We start from the raw sequence: 17463 nt of genomic DNA, 5'->3' as shown, positions 1-17463 counted from the left end.
AACAATGGCCACATGGCCAGTTATTCAGAAGGAGATGAAAACAACACACAGTGAGATGCACTTCCCACCCATGGAGCCTCTACTTGAGACAGGGTTGATGGCATGCCTATAATCCCAGTGGCTCAGGAGGCTGAGACAGGAGGATTGCGAGTTCAAACCCAACCTCAGCAACTTTCTGAGGCCCTAAGCACCTCAGCAAGACCCTGTCTCTAATAAAATGTAAAAAAGCACTAGGGATGTGTTCCAGTGGTTAAGTGTCCCTGGGTTCAATTCCTAGCACACACACACACACAAAAGAAGTAAAGAAAATAACAAGACTTAGCAGAATGTGAATATGTTGGTATTTACATAAACATTTAGATTAGAATATAAAGTGAGGCAGGTACTGTGAAGCACAATCTGGCTGTTGCTCAAAATGTTAAACCCACAATCACCACAGTATCCCCAGGTCCTCTCCTATATACGTTAACCAAAGCATTTAGAGTCACACAGCCACGCCCTGCCAGATGCCCCCAAAACACACCTTCAGTCACTGCAAAACCGTGCAGATATCTCAGAGCTCACTTGCACTAACGAGCCCGGCTACGACACCAGGAGGTACCATGATGTTGATGGAGCCCCATATACAGTCTGCCCTCGCCTGGAGGGTTGTGGGGGGCATGTGACAGAACCCAGTGTAATAGACTTGCATGAATGTCCACACAGCACTCCACACGAGAGCCACAGTTGAAATGGCCTAAAGGCCATCCTGGATGAATGCGAGCCAGTTGGTGTGCACACTCGCCAGGACCACGTTCAGTCATAGACAGGGATGGAGCAGGTTAGAATTGAAGAAATTAAACCACAGTAAACAGTCAGAAGTGGGGAGACAAGGAAAGAAGGTGCGCATGAGGGAAGGAAAACAGAAAGCAAAAGAACAGGGATACCAAGCAATGCAGCAGCGTCAGGAGGTCACTCGGACACTGGACGCCTGGGAATTGCATGAAGGGATCACCATCAAAGTGCCATTCAGCTCTGGTGCTGAAGGACTAAGCATTCTTCTTGGAAAAAGTGGGGCAACCAGAGGAGGAGAGCGGGCTCACAGCTCCAACCAGGTCATGGTTCTTTCTGATCTGAGTCTCCTCCTATGAGAAATGAGTGGAAAGGCACAGAAAGCTCTCAGAAACATTTCCATGACTGAAGTCACCTGTGTGGATTGACAAGCAGTACACACAGGCTAAGCCTTCATTTTGATTATTTTAAATTCCAAAGAAAGAATGAAAAACAGTGAAATAGAATTATGTTCCATAATGGTACTTTTAGGAAACTGTGTCAATACTTGATATAAGTTCTTTAGGTGAAGTTGGAAATCACAGGAATATCTATAGGAAATATCTGAAATTTTAATTAGATTTATCATGTAAAAGAAAAAATAATGAATTGCTAGGACAGTTCATGAGGGGTAAGTACACAAAAACAAATTGCAAAGTCAGGTCGTTTGTGAACACCAGGCACAACTTCTAGGGAGGAAAAGCAGGATATTGAAATTTACATTTGCCTCAGTGGACACAATGTCCCCATAGTTCTGAGGTCAGTGATCCATCAAGGACAAGAGGCTGCTCTGCTGGGGAGTCTCCTCAGGGCCCTCTTCACATCCTTGTTCCTCAGGCTGTAGATGAAGGGGTTCAACATGGGGGTGACCACAATGTACATCACTGAGGCGATCATGTTCCCCTGAGAAGAATGGGTCCTGGCAGAACAAAGGTGGATCCCAAAGCCTGTCCCATAGAACAAGGAGACCACACAGAGGTGAGACCCACAGGTGGAGAAGGCTTTAGACTGGCCCACAGAGGAGGACATCCTCATTAAGGAGGAGACAATCTGAGAGTAGGAGTAGAGGATCCCAGTGACTGGAAACACACCCAGCAGGGCGGTCACCACATACAGTAAGATGATATTGATGAGGGTGTCAGAGCTGGTTGCTTTGAGAAGGTGAGAGAGTTCACAGAAGAAATGAGGGACTGTTGTGCCTGTGGAGAAGGTCAGTCGCTTCAGGAGTAGAATGTGAAGCAAGGACACCCAGAACATGATGAGCCAAGACAGCAGCACCAGGAGGACACAGAGTCAGGGGTTCATGATGACCATGTAGTTCAGGGGCTGGCAGATGGCGACAAAGTGGTCGTAGGCCATCAAAGTCAGAGGAAATTATCCATCCCTGCAAAAAACATTATAAAATACACCTGAGTAAGGCAACTGCTGTAGGAGATGTCTTTTCTCTGTGCCTCGATGTTCACCAGCATCTTGGGGATGGTGGCAGAGGTTAAACAGAGTTCAACAAAGGACAGGTTGGAGAGGAAGAAGTACATGGGGGTGAGGAGATGGGAGACAGAGCTGACAGCCAGGATGATGAGCAGGTTCCCAAGAAGTGTGATCAGGAACATGCACAGGAACAGGTCAAATAAAAGGGGCTGCAGTTGTGGGTCATCTGAGAGGCCCAGGAGCATAAATTCTGCTATTCCTGAGTGGTTTTTTGACTCCATGTCACTGGCTTTTCTGCTTAAGAAAGAGACAAACGATGAGTTGAAAACACAGGCAACAGGCCACTTGGAAAGTAACCACTTACAATATCACCCTTGGATGGATGACCTTCACTCTCCATGAGAGTTTCTCATGACACTGATTCACTGAGTCAAGTGGTAAAGTTTACGTCCACTTTAAATGTGTACACTGACCAACCTTTAAAAAAAATTAGCAGTAAGCTCTCATTTATCATCTTCTCACTGCTTTTTTCCCTATATATGTGAATTTATCTAAACCAGCCCATTTTTCTTTGATATACCTTTTTTCATAGTAGGATGTCAATAAATAGGAGGAATCACTATTGTTAATGCTATTATTGTGCTCCACTTGTATGATAATTATGTTAGACATACAGAGATCCACATTATAGTATGGCAGTATGATTTAGAAATTGAGTCCTTGAGTCAGAGCTTCCTAGAACAAAATTTTGGTTCAATCATTTTTTGTCTGTGTGACTTTTAGTTTTAAATTCTCTTTGCCACAGATATTCCACTCTACAGTAGGAATAGTAAATATTCACTAAAAGTTGGACTGAAGAGAAAAATAGGATGAGATGGTGCTTGCCCTTTTCTAATGTAGTTCCTGTGACATAATCACAGATGGGAGCTTTTTTCCATAGCATCTCCATCAAATCTGTCTCTGGTATTCCTCATCAATTTCCCTTTTAGGTTCTGCCAGACCTCAAGGCTAGAATTCTGAGGATTGTGATGTTCACAAATAAAGCAGATAGGTTACCTCTTTTCACTGCTACGACACACTTCTAATAGTGATCCCTGTGGCTCATTCCTTCAGAGAACTGCTACTTAGTGAGTTCTTACAAGAAGAGGAAAAATCACATAGACTACATAGATAGAAGGAGGAAACCAAAGCACACAGGCATTAAAGCCAAATTCAAGACCCTTTGAGACTGTGTTCACATGACCATGTTCTTCAATGGGGGACAGTATGCTCAGATCAGCAGGGTTCATGGACAAATATACTGTAGATAAATTTGAATAAGATATTCAGAAATTTTAAAATTGAATTAAAATGAAAAGCAAATTTAACTCTTACAGATCTGGGTTATATTCCAGAGGGTGGTTTTTATGAATGGCTGAGAATGCTAATTAGGTTGAGGTAGAAAGAGTTCAGAGAGAGTTTAGTTTAGTTTAGTCTGGTGAGGTGGGTAAGATACACTTCCCTGAAATAGAAATATTTGAGCTGAGAGAGGAAGGATGGGTCATTGTAATCAGAGAAAATGAGGCAAAAAGCACTGTTCCAGGCCGAGAAATGTTGTCCTTCCAGTGGGGTTGGTATAGCAGGGAGTGTGAGAGGCCAGTGGGATGGAGGGTGGGGTGAGGGGCAGCAGGGTGGAGTGTGTGAGGCCAGAGAAGAGCTGCCTGTGTTCCTCCTCGATGTCCTTCTCAGGTCGAACTTCTCTGTTCACTTGTGGGCCTGACGCTATGACTGTTGGGACTCATCATGGGTCTTTCCAGGGACTCACATGGATCCTCTCACAGAAGCAAATGAAATCCAAGTTTGGCTATGTAACAAGAATTGAGACTAAAAAGTCAACTACATAACCAAAAGAATCCTCAAACTTTCACATGCCTAATGTGAATACAGTGTTGAATAATAAGAATAATAACAGACATTAGTAATGATTTTAAGCAATAAATAGATGACTAAGAGTTGATGTCAGCTGTGGGAAGGGAAGCCCAGTTACATAAGGATGTCGATTAACATAATTCATTAGAAATATGGGCAAATGAATATAAATTATAACCATAACAGCAAAAATGCATTTGAGAGAATTTAACTATCATCACTGTGACTAGGGGCCAGGGATGATCCTGTAAGCAAACAAAGAAACCAAGGGTAATTTTCTAACTCAATAACAGAAGTTACGTTCAAACCACAGTCAAGAGGAGCAACTTCATGAAAACACTAGAGCAGTTGTATTAACTTCTTGGAAACATCCAATACATTCTCCTCCATGTTCAGTCATTGAATATTTTCCAAAGTATTTCAGAGAACTGGAACATAGGCAATTTGAAGTTCATGTTGAATGTCAGAAACAATCACATTATTGTTAGACATTGCTGTGGACACAGAGATGAAAAGGCAACCACCTCAGTGTGGAGCTACAGGAAGGACCATCAGTGATTCATATCTGACTATAAAAATAGGAAATAGACTAGGAAAATCCAATTAGATTAGAAACAAAACAGACCATACCTCCTGCATGATAGGTTTTTGGTGCATAGTCATGAAATAAATAATTAGATGCAGGAAATCTGCCAGGAGATTGCAGTTCATGGGAAGGGGAGGAGAAGAACTGGAGACTCTCCAGAAACTAACCCTGATTGGAAAGATGTTTTAGATCCAAAGAGAAGGAAACAGAGTAAAAACTGGGAATGAGGTCTCCATGAAAGCTTAAGTTCCTTTCACGTACAGGGACTACACATTCAGATACTAAATAAAACTGGGTCATTCCGGGACACATCCTTGTAGAGGCAATGCCCTGTACTCATGTCCACCTGTTCTTTCCTTCTTATTCCACCAGCCTCACTGGGACACACCAACTCTCCCAGATGTCTGTCAGGGAAGCTTTGTCTTCTCCACATTCTGTCGCGAGGAAGCCCACTTGGGTTTTGACAGAGGCTGGATCAAGAATGGTAGGTGAGGAGCAACGTGGGCATGTTTAAACATTCTGTCATCTCAAGTGTTGAATTCTCAGAGCTCCTGATTAAGCAAATTGTTCTTATTATCTCTCCAGTCTCCAAACATGTAAGCTCCATTTGGGTAAAATGAAGATAGCAAAATAGAAAATTTTCATTCACTTTCTTGTCTACATAGGAAAAAGTAGGATGAAATAACTTTATTTCCTCTAAGGAGAAAATTTTCTCCATGTGGTTTGAATTATAGGTCACCAACCATTCTTTAGGGAGGTCTCATGTCCACAAGGAGCACATGGTGGGAGACAGGGCAGGGGAAGGGAGCACCCCTTAGGGCTCCTAGTTCCTCAAAGGGACCTCCCAACATCCCACCTAAAACTCATTCCCGTGAGGGAAAACTGGGACATCATGTTAAAAGGAGGAAGCTGGGTACCACTAGGGGAATTTGAGACCATGAAGGCAAAGTTTCCAATCCTGGGCATGCACGGTAGACCAAGGACTGGCCTCAAGTTAACTTGTTGCTCTTTATGTACCATTAGCATTGCATTGCTTCCCACTGTGCATTTGCTGTGGGGGGAAGAAACTTATGTGTGGGCAATAGAAAATAAATTATATAGAATTCAGCTGTCTATCAAGGTGCCAATCAACCCCAGATCTGCCCAGGGGAGAAGGGGGAGAACTGGCACAACCCAACAAGAGACAGCTCCATTGTGTAGCCTGGGCCTCAAGTTACCTGGCAGCTCAGCCGCTCTGCTCTCCCAGAGTGCTCCCTTTAATTTCAATAACCACCATCTTCCCTGCCAACCTCTCTCACTTTACTCAATTCTTGGCTCACACCAAGAACCTGGAACCCAGATCCTCTAGGGCTCCCTGACCCTGTCGTGGGGGAATCATCTTTCAGTGACTCGCCCCTCTTGAATCATACACTGGAGTTTTCATGGACAATTTTGGGTGAACAATGTTGTGGAGACAAAGAAGTCCTTGATATTTTTCTTAGTTGTTTCGGATTTATTTATTTTTAAAATGATAAATATAATTGTATTTATTCAAAGCATAAACATATTTTAAAGTATTATAAATTATAAAATTAAAATTCAAAAATTAACACAAGCATTCCCTCATATTGTTATTGTTCTCATGATTCTCATCCACTCCTCATTTAAAAAAAAAAAAGATGCATAATCATTAACTATAGTCACCATGATATACAATTGATCTCTTTAACTTATCCTCTTATCCACCTGGTATTTGGTATTCTTTGACAATTTTACATTCACAAATTGAACTCCCAACTTCCTAATCTTGGGTAAACACCATTCTGCTGTTTCTGTAAGATCAAGTATTTAAAATTCTACATATAATGAGATCATGGGGTATTTATACTTCTTTGCCTGATTTATTTCACTCAATATACTGTTCTCCAGATTCATCCATGTTTTTTTTTTTTCTTCAACATCCTTTATTGGGTTTCTTTTTTTTTAATTATAAACAAATGGGATACATGTTGTTTCTCTGTACATGGAGTAAAGGCATACCATTTGTGTATTCATAAATTTACATAGGGTAATGTTGGTTGATTCATTCTGTTATTTTTTCCCTTCCCCCCCATTCCTACCACCCCTCTTTTCCCTCTATACAGTCCTTCCTTCCTCCATTCTTGACCCCCTCCCTAACCATAACTCTAACCCTAAAACTAACCCCTCCCATGCCCCATTATGTGTCATCATTCACTTATCAGTGAGATCATTCTTCCTTTGGTTTTTTGAGATTGACTTATCTCACTTAGCATGATATTCTCCAATTTCATCCATTTGCCTGCAAATGCCATAATTTTTTCATTCTTTATGGCTGAGTAATATTCCATTGTATATATATGCCACAGTTCTTCATCCATTCATCAATTGAAGGGCATCTAGGTTGGTTCCACACTCTGGCTATTGTGAATTGAGCAGCTATGAACATTGATGTGGCTGTATCTCTGTAGTATGCTGATTGTAAGTCCTTTGAGTAAAGGCCAAGGAGTGGGATAGCTGGGTCAAATGGTGGTTCCATTCCTAGATTTCTAAGGAATCTCCACGCTGCTTTCCAGTGTGGCTGCACTAATTTGCAGCCCACCAGCAATGCATGAGTGTACCTTTCTCTCCACATCCTCACCAACACCTGTTGTTTCTTGTATTCTTGATAATCACCATTCTAATTGGATTGAGATGGAAAGCAGTACTTAGAGGAAAATTTATTTCATGGAGCACATTCAATAAAAGAAGTAAAACTCAACAAATAAATGACCTAACATTACAGCTCAAAGCCCTAGAAAAAGAAGAACAGACCAACACCAAAAGGGGAAGAAGACGGGAAATAGTTAACTCAGAGCTGAAATCAACAAAATTGAAACAAAAGAAACAATACAAAAATTGAAAAAATAAGTAGTTGATTCTTTAAAAAATAAACAAAATTGATAAACCCTCGGCCACACTAATAAAGAGAAGATGAGAGAAAACCCAAATCACTAAAATTCAGAATGAACAAGAAAACATCACAACAGACACGACTGAAATACAAAACATAATTAGAAGCTATTTTGAAAATCTATACTCCAACAAAATAGAAAATTTCGAAGACATCAACAGGTTTCCAGAGACATATGAATTGCCTAAACTAAACGAGGAGGGCATACACAATTTAAATAGACCAATTTCAAGTAATGAAATAGAAGAAGTCATCAAAAGCCTACCAACAAAGAAAAGTCCAGGACGAGATGGGTTCTCAGCCGAGTTCTACAAAACCTTTAAAGAAGTGCTCATTCCAATACTTTTCAAAGTATTCCATTAAATAGAAGAGGAGGGACCCTCCCAAACTCATTCTATGAAGCCAATATCACCCCGATACCTCAACCAGACAGAGACACATCGAGGAAAGAAATTTCAGACCAGTATCCTTAATGAACACGACGCAAAAATTCTCAACAAATTTTAGCAAATCGCATACAAAAACATATTAAAAAGATAGTGCACCATGATCAAGTGGGTTTCATCCCAGGGATGCAAGGTTGGTTCAACATCAGGAAATCAATAAATGTAATTCACCATATCAACAGACTTACAGTCAAGAATCACATGATTATTTCATAGATGCAGAAAAGAATTGATAAAATTCAGCACCACTTCATGCTCAAAACACTAGAAAAAATAGGGATAGTGGGAACATTCCTTAACATTGTAAAGGCCATCTATGCTAAGTCCATGGCTAATATCATTCTAAATGTTGAAAAACCCATGTTGCTTTTAAGGAGAACATTTCTCTCTCATTCATGCCTGAACAGTATTTCACTGGGTATTCATGGCACATTTTCTCTATTCCCTCATCTGTTGGACATTCATGTGAATTTTATAAGTTGGTGTCATTAATGGATCAGAACATGAGAGGTAAGATACCTTAGAAAGATACTGGTCTTATTTCCTTGGACATATAATCAGTCCCGGGATCACTCAATCATTCATGTTTTAAATTTTTTGGAGGAACTTCTTACTGTTTTCTGCAGTGGTTGTACTAATTTATATTCCCACCCATGATCTACAAGAGTTCTCTTTCCTCCTTATCCTCCTCAATAATTATCTCTTATCTTTAACATTTTGATAACAACCATTCCAACGTGTGTGGGAACACCAGTACAGAGTTTTCATACAGCAAAAGAAATAATCCACAAAGATAAGGGACAATGAATGGAATAGGAGAATTTATTCAGAGGCTTTTCAGTGGATAAGAGGTGAATATTCAAGATACATGGAACAAATAGGGAAAAAATAACTTTATTAAAAGTGGGAATAAAATTTTGCCAGCTACTTCTCTGGGGATTAACATTTAGAATATACAAAGAATTCAAAAACTTAACACCAGAAACCCCATATAAACCAATTAAAAATGGGCAAAAAATGAAGAGGCACTTCACACACACACACACACACACCACACACACAAAGCAAAAGAAATGCAAAATGACTACAAATACATGCAAAATGTCCTATATCAGGAAAATACAAATAAAACCCCACACAGATTTCATGTCACCCCAGTTTAGAATGGCAGTTATCAAATAATACTACAAATAATACAATTAATAATACAGGATGGCAAGGATATGTGAATAAAAGGTACACTCATACACTGTTGAGGGGACTGGAAATTAGTACAACCCCTCTGGGAAGCAGAATGTGGATTCTTCCAACAACTGGGAATGAGAAACCACGTATCCCCTGTCCCACTCCTTAGTTGGATCCAAAAGATCTCAATCAGCATATTATAGGGACACAGCTACATAAAGTTTAGGGCAGCACAATTCACAACAGTCAAGTTATGGAATCAGCCCAGGTACCCTCGACAGATTGGTGGATAAGATATTGCGGCATACACACACACAATATAGTTCCTGTCAGTCATAAAGAATAATGAAATCATGACCTTTGCAGGTAAGCGGATGGAAATGGAGAACCTCATGGTACGTGAAGTAAGCCAGACTGAGAAAGTCAAGGTTTGAATGTTTTCTCTCCTCTGTGGAAATTATAATAAAATGAGGAAAAATAGTGGTATCCCATGAAAATTGAAAGGGGATCAGTGGAGTAGAGGAAGGGGTTGTAGGGGAGGGAGGAAGGATGGGGAAAGGGAGAAAATGTGGAATAAAATTGACCCAGATATGCTATGTGTATATATAAAATATAAATTATGTATATATGTGGATCTATATATCACAGTGGATTCCACCTTTATGTGTATTTATAAAGCACCAATTAAAAAACAATAGGCAAATAGAAGGCAGATAAGTAGAGTAGAGGAAGGGGAGGAGCAGGAGGGAAGAAGGAAGGGTATGAGGAAGAACTGAACTGGAGATATTTATACTCCAAGTTTGTATGATTGTGTCAGAATGAAATTCACTATTATGTATATTATAATATGATAATAAAACATTAAAAATACAAAAATAATTTATTTGGAAATACTAAAATCAGTTACCATTTGTTGAGTTATTACCAAAGGCTAGGCAATATTCTATACCTATAAAATATATGCACTATTTCTCACAAAAGCTCCTGTTAATGTTCTCTTAGATTTCTCTCAATAGTGTTTTGTAGTTTTTCTATTGTCATACAATCAAATGACACAATTAAGATCATGCATATTCTTCATTTTCTCTGAAACATATTACATAAATGTCAAATAGATCACAACTATTGATATTTCTACTCTAAACTCTGTCCTGTTGTTTTTGGTCTGGTTTATTGTATGTCAAACAATGGATATTGAAATTCCCCTCCACCACCAACACCCCAAAATAAGGAAATAATTGCAAAACACTTATCCAGATCAAGTGTCCAGAATAAATGAAAAAAATTATAGGTCAGAAACACAAGCACAAACTGTGCAATTAAAATACATAACGATGAAGACTTGAAAAGATGTTTCTCCACTGAAAATATGTAAACTTCCAACAAACTCCTAATAAGTCACAGGGAAATGGAAACTAAAGACACAATGAGATAGCAGTTCAGAACACATTGGAGCTATATGGTATATAAAATGAAAATAACAGGTATGATAAGGATGTGATGATATATTAGAATCTCTATATATTAGAATGTAAAATGCACCAGGTAATACTAAAAATAGTTTGGAAATTCCTCAACAGTTAAATACTTACAACTCTCTTGCCACCCACTGGTCCTATTTGTAGATATATTGACTAAATATTTTTAAAATATAGTCATGTTTTACTTAACAGTGAGGATTGACCTGAGGAAGACAGTATAATGAAATTTATTCTTTATACAAACACCATGGAATGTACTTAAAAAAGCTCAGATGGATACAAACTTTCAGAGTAACAATATGCTTTTGCACTACCATCATACAGCTATGTGATCTTCATTATTTGAAATATCATTATTCAGTTCTTACATGTACTCACACAAATATATGTGCATCATATCCACAGAATCCCTGTTGGCAATAACTGTAACAAGGAACATACCCTGATGCTCATCATTGAAATATTAGTCATGAAAAAGAAAAAGAGATAATTATCATTAATCAATAAAGCCACCAAAGGGAATGAAGGAAGAAAAAAAGGGGGTAGGAAAGGAGGAAGAAAGGGGAAAAACAGGATCACAAAAAAAGGAAGTAATGTCTCAGAGCCCTTCTACACATTTTATCTTTATGATTCCTATGAACAAGCCAGGTTTCAAAGAATCCTAGATTCCCTGTTCCTTTTTCAAAATCTATCCACGCTGTTACAAAAGGCAGGATAACAAGGAGAAGTCTGCACTCAAGTTTCACGGTCCCGTTACACTCAGTCTAATCAAGTCTTCTTCATTTAGAAACTATGTGAAAGAAAGAAAATATCTCAAAGATATCTTTTCAGGATAATAAAGTCACAAAGGCAAGTGACAACCACATTCATGAAATGTTAATCATTTTCCTTAGACTGTTGTATGATCTCATTCAATTCCTATAGGAAGAACAAGAGGTTAAGCACCTTAAGGTGAAGAAGCATCACATTCAAGAGGCAAATGTTCAGGGGACACGTGTCAGTAGTGCCATGGTAAGGCCTTTAAACATCAAATTAAAATTCTAAGGACAAAGCCTGATCCAGGTTGGAAACATCTGTAGATTAAGGACCCTGTAGATTAAAGACTATCTGCAGGGAGAAAATTTAAGAAGGATGTATTGATGAAGTGTTCAGGAGAAACAAAATGCAAATTCTTATAGAGCAAAGTCAAAGGTGCTTCTGGAATAGAAATACGAAGAAGCATATTTTTCAGGGAAGAAAAGGGACATGATAAGAACATTGTCAGTATTTGCCTCAGAAGTCCAGCATTCCACCTGCTTCTGAAGTCAGTGATCCCTCAAGAACCAGAAGCTACTCTGCTGAGGAGTCTCCCCAGGGCTCCCTTCACATACTTGTTCCTCAGGCTGTAGATGAAGGGGTTCAGCATGGGGGTGACCATGGTGTACATCACTGAAATGACTGTGCACTTCTGGAAGAATGAGTCACAGCAGAACTGAGGTAAACCCCAAGTGCTGTTCCATAGAACAAGGAGACCACACAGAGGTGAGATCCACAGGTAGAAAATGCTTTACACTTGCTCTCAGTGGAGGACATTCTCATTAGGGAGGAGAAAATCTGTGAGTAAGAGAAGAGGATCCCAGTCACAGGAAACACACAGAGCAGTGTGGTTGCTACCAGCAGGATATTATTGATGAGGGTATCAGAGCTGGCCACCTTCAGGACCTGTGCTAATTCACAGAAGAAATGTGGGATTTTGGTGCCTATGGAGAAGCTTAGCCTCTTCATCAGTAAAATATGAATCAGAGAACTGCAGAAGACAATGAGCCAGCTCATCAAAACCAGGAGGACACAGAAGTGAGGGTTCATGATGAGCAAGTAATTCAGGGGATGGCAGATGGCCACAAAGCAGTCCATAGGCCATCACAGTCAGTAGAAATTATCCATTCCAGCAAAAAACATAAAAAATACACCTGAGTGAGACAGTCTATGTAGGAGATGCCTTTGCTCTGTGCCTGGATGTTCACCATCTTTGGCACCGTGGTGGAGGTGAAACAGATGTCTCCAAAGGACAGGTTGGAGAGGAAGAAGTACATGGGGGTGTGGAGGTGGGAGCCAGAGCAGATGGCCAGGATGATGAGGAGGTTCCCAGCACTGTGACCAGGTACATGGACAGGAAGAGGCCAAATAGGACAGGCTGCAGTTCTGGGTCTTCCGAGAGACCCAGAAGGAGGAATTGTAATAAGACTGTGCTGTTTCCTGCATCCATGTAGCTGTTTGTTCCCATGGAACAAACACAAATGAAACAAACACACAAATGAAAGAATCAAACAAGCCAAATAAAGCAATACAGCTGGATCTTAAGAAGTCCTCCCTTCACAATGACCCCTGGGTGGATGTCCTTTGGCATCCATGATTCCTTCCCACAGTGGTTCATATGGCTAAGTGGTAACTCCCCTTATTTTTGCATGTCTATAACAATTCAAACTTTCTCTAACTCACCAGAAGTCTCTCATTTTACCTCTACTCCCTTGTTTTAATTCCCTTCTTAAATTTAAGTACATGAGCTAATTTCATCTTTGTTATGACCCATTCAGAATATTTGAACAAATTGGATATTTGATAGTCCTCACATTTCCTTAATTGTAATAGCTCTATAGAGTGATGAAGCAGGGGTTTTCAAAGATGGTGGACTAGCAGGGGCAGCTGCCCCCCCAAATTCATGTTGCTCCAGGACACAGGATTTCAAAAGAGGAGATAGTGAGAGACTTAGGGACCAATCTCAAGCCGCTCGGGTGGGTCTCTCCCTGTTGGGAGGCCATCCTGGGATGGGTGCAGTAGTTCCATGGATAGGCAGGGAACTTTGTGAAGGTAGAGTTGCCCAGGAGGCACCATTTCCCCTCCACTGGAGCGGTAAACATGGACCAACTGGGGACTATCGTAGAGGAGGCGGCTCAGCACAGCGCTTGGACTGGAGCAACCACTGGGTCTCCAGGAAGCTGCCTGAGGAGGAGTTGCATGGCGAGCTGTTTGGACTCAGAGTGACCACTTCTGAACACCCAGGGGGTTGCCCGAAGGAAGAGGAGAAGCGCTGTGGGTTGCTTGGTCTAGCAGTGACTACATCAGAGCCACAGGCGGTTGCCAGAGGAGGAGGCAAGTGGTGAGTTGTTTGGACTCAAAGTGACCGCTCATGAACACCGGTGGCCTGCCTGGAGGAGGAGCACGGTGGGTCCCTTGGTCTCCGAGTGAACACTCCTGAACACGCAGGGGGCTACCCCCGAGGAGGAGGAGGAACAGGGTGGGTCACTTGGACTCAGGAGTGACTGCTTAGGGCTACGGGTGGTTGGCGGGAGGAGGAGACACGAAGTGAGTTGCTTGGACTCCTAGTGACTGTGTCGGAACACCAGGTTACTGTCTGGAGGAGGAGGTGTGTGGTGGGTCTCTGGTTCTCAGAGCTATTGTATGGGACTCCAGGTGGTGACTCAGAGGAGGGGCCACATAGTCAGGCGATTAGGTACAGAGCGGGTCCCAGGACCTAGGCGGTTTCTTGCTGGAAGAGCTGCACAGAGACACGCCTAGGGTGGAGCGAAGTTTCCAGGACTGTGGGCAGATTCTCTGAGGAGAGGCAGCCTAAGGAGACTCGTCTGCGAAGGGTGAGTCTCCCAGGCCCAGGAGGTAGGTCCGGGCCCCTGGGAACATTGCAGAGGAAGACAGCCCAGCCCAGGTGGTAGTTGTAGATTGAGGGGAACCTCTAGGAGGGGAACTGACCAGCGAGACCTCCCCACTTGGTGAGTCTTCCCCGCAGGGTGAGGTTTCCCACAAGGTCAGTAAAACAAGAGACATAAGCACAAACAAGCCTTGCCTCACCCACAGCCTAGTTCCCCTTTGGATGACCATTGGTCAACAAGTGGAGGCACCTCTGCCCACTATCAGGGAATATACCCCACTTGAGGGTCACCAACCCTAGAGAGGCACCTTGCATTGTGGAGCACCAGCATTATCAACTTCCTCCAGAATGCAGGCTACTGAAGGATAAGAGGGGATATACTAGCAATCTTCAGGGACATTATAAGTCAATAGAGGAAATCTGCAATATCTTAATGACCCACTGATTCCTGAATAATATGAGAAAACAAGGGAAGAAAAATGCCCCAAACAAATCTAGATGTTACATCAATAAAATCCAACAACAGCATGGCAGAAGAAATGAGAGAAAGGGAGTTCAGAAATGTACATAATTAAAATGATCAGGGAAGCAAATATGAGATGAAAGAGCAAATGCAGGCATTGAATGATGAGATGAAAGAGCAAATGCAGGCATTGATGATCGCACCAATCGACAGTTAAAGAGCAAATACAGGAAGCAAAAGATCATTCAATAAAGATTAGAGATATTGAAAAAAAACAAACAGAAATCCTTGAAATGAAGAAAGCAATAAACCAAATTAAGACTCCATAGAAAGCATAAACCATAGGATAGAACACCTGGAAGACAGAACCTCAGATATTGCAAGACAAAATATTTAACCTTGAAAACAAAGTTGAACAAACAGAGAAGATGGTAAAAATCATGAACAGAATCTCCAAGAACTATGGGATATCATGAAAAGGACCAAATTTGAGAATTACTTGGGATTGAGGAAGGCTTAGAGAACAAACCAAAGGAATGAACAATCTATTCAATGAAATAATATCAGAAAATTTCCCAAACCTGAAGAATGAAATGGAAATTCAAGTTCAAGAGGCTTATATGACTCCAAATACACAAAATTACAACAGACCCACACCAGGCACATTATTATGAAAATACCTAACATACAAAATAAAGACAGAATTTAAAGGCTGTGAGAGAAAAGAACCAAAATTACATTCAGGGGGAAACAATAAGAAATCAGCAGATTTTTCAATCAAGACCTAAAAGCTAGAAGGGCCTGGAACAACATTTTCAAGCTCTGAAAGAAATGGATGCCAACCAAGAATCTTATACCCAGCAAAACTTAACCTTCAAATTGACGATGAAATAAAATCTATTCCATGATAAACAAAAGCTAAAAGAATTTACAAAATGAAAGCCAGCATTCAGAACATTCTCAGCAAAATATTCCATGAGGAAGAGGATAAAAAACAAAGAAGCAATCGCAAAGGGAGGAATTATCCTAAAGGAACTGTCAAATAAAGGAGGAACCAAGTTGTGACAAAAAAAATAATAAATAAAATTTAAAAATGAACCAAATGACCAGGAATACAAATCATATCTCATAATAACCCTGAATGTTAATGCATGAATTCATCAATCAAAAGACATAGACTGGGCAGATGGATTAAAAAGGAAAGATCCAACAATATGTTGCCTGCAAGAGACTCACCTCATAGAAAGAGATACCTAGACTAAAGGTGAAAGGATGGGGAAAAACATACCATGCACATGGACTCAGCAAGAAAGCTGGAGTATCCATCCTCATTTCAGATAATGTGGACTTCAAGCCAAGTTAGTCAGAAGGGATAAAGAAGGACATTGCATACTGCTTAAGGGAAGCATAAATCAGCAAGATATAGCAATCATAAACATCTATGCCCCAAACAGTGGCTCATCCATGTATGTCAAACAATCCTTCTCAATTTCAGAAACCAAATAGACCATAACACAATAATACTAGGTGATTTTAAACATGCCTCTCTCACCACTGGACAGATCTTCCAAACAAAAATTGAACAAAGAAACCATAGATTCAATAACACAATCATAATTTAGACTTAACGGATATTTATAGAATATACCATCCAACCAACAGCGAATACACTTTCTTCTCAGCAGCACATGGATCCTTCTCTAAAATAGACCATATATTATGCCACAAAACTAAAGTTAGCAAATACAAGAAGATAGAGACACTACCTTGTATTCTATCAGATCATAATGGATTGAAGTTAGAAATAAATGAAAGAGTAAAAACAGAAACTACTCCAACACCTGGAGATTAAACAATTGCTATTATATGATAATGGATACAGAAGATATTAGGAGGAAATTAAAAAATTCTTAGAGGTAAATGAGACAAGAAACATCATATCAAAATCTCTGGGACACTATGAAAGCAGTACTTAGAGGAAAATTTATTTCATGGAGTGCATTAATATAAAGAAGTAAAACTCAACAAATAAATGACCTAACACTACAGCTCAAAGCCCTAGAAAGAGAAGACAGAACAACCAAAAGTAGTAGAAGACAGGAAATAGTTAAACTCAGAGCCTGATATCAATGAAATTGAAACAAAAGAAACAATACAAAAAATTGACAAAATAAATAGTTGGTTCTTCGAAAAAAAATAAACAAAAATTGATAAACCTTTAGCCACACTAACAAAAAGAAGATGAGAGAAAACCAAATCACTAAAATTCGGAATGAACAAGGAAATATCACAACAGACACTGACTGAAATACAAAACATAATTAGAAGCTATTTGAAAATCTATACTCCACAAATAGAAAATTTTGAAGACATCAACAGGTTTCTAGAGACATATGAATTGCCTAAACAAAACGAAGGAGGACATACACAATTTAAATAGACCAATTCAAGTAATGAACAGAAGAAGTCATTAAAAGCCTACCAACAAAGAAAGTCCAGGACGAGATGGGTTCTCAGCCGAGTTCTACAAAACCTTTAAAGAAGAGCTCATTACAATACTTCT

The 17463-nt window shown here is 40.1% G+C and overlaps 2 pseudogenes; both read right to left on the bottom strand.

Annotated features, from left to right (window-relative positions):
- Nucleotides 1-1581: 1581 nt before the first annotated feature.
- On the bottom strand, nt 1582-2519 carry LOC124968011 (olfactory receptor 7D4-like; annotated as a pseudogene).
- Nucleotides 2520-11705: 9186 nt separating this feature from the next.
- Nucleotides 11706-12854, bottom strand: LOC124968010 (olfactory receptor 7D4-like; annotated as a pseudogene).
- Between the last annotated feature and the right edge of the window lie 4609 nt (nt 12855-17463).

Source organism: Sciurus carolinensis, chromosome 17, assembly GCF_902686445.1.
Source record: "Sciurus carolinensis chromosome 17, mSciCar1.2, whole genome shotgun sequence".
Lineage (NCBI taxonomy): Eukaryota > Metazoa > Chordata > Mammalia > Rodentia > Sciuridae > Sciurus > Sciurus carolinensis.
This window is presented reverse-complemented; position numbering and strand designations above follow the sequence as displayed.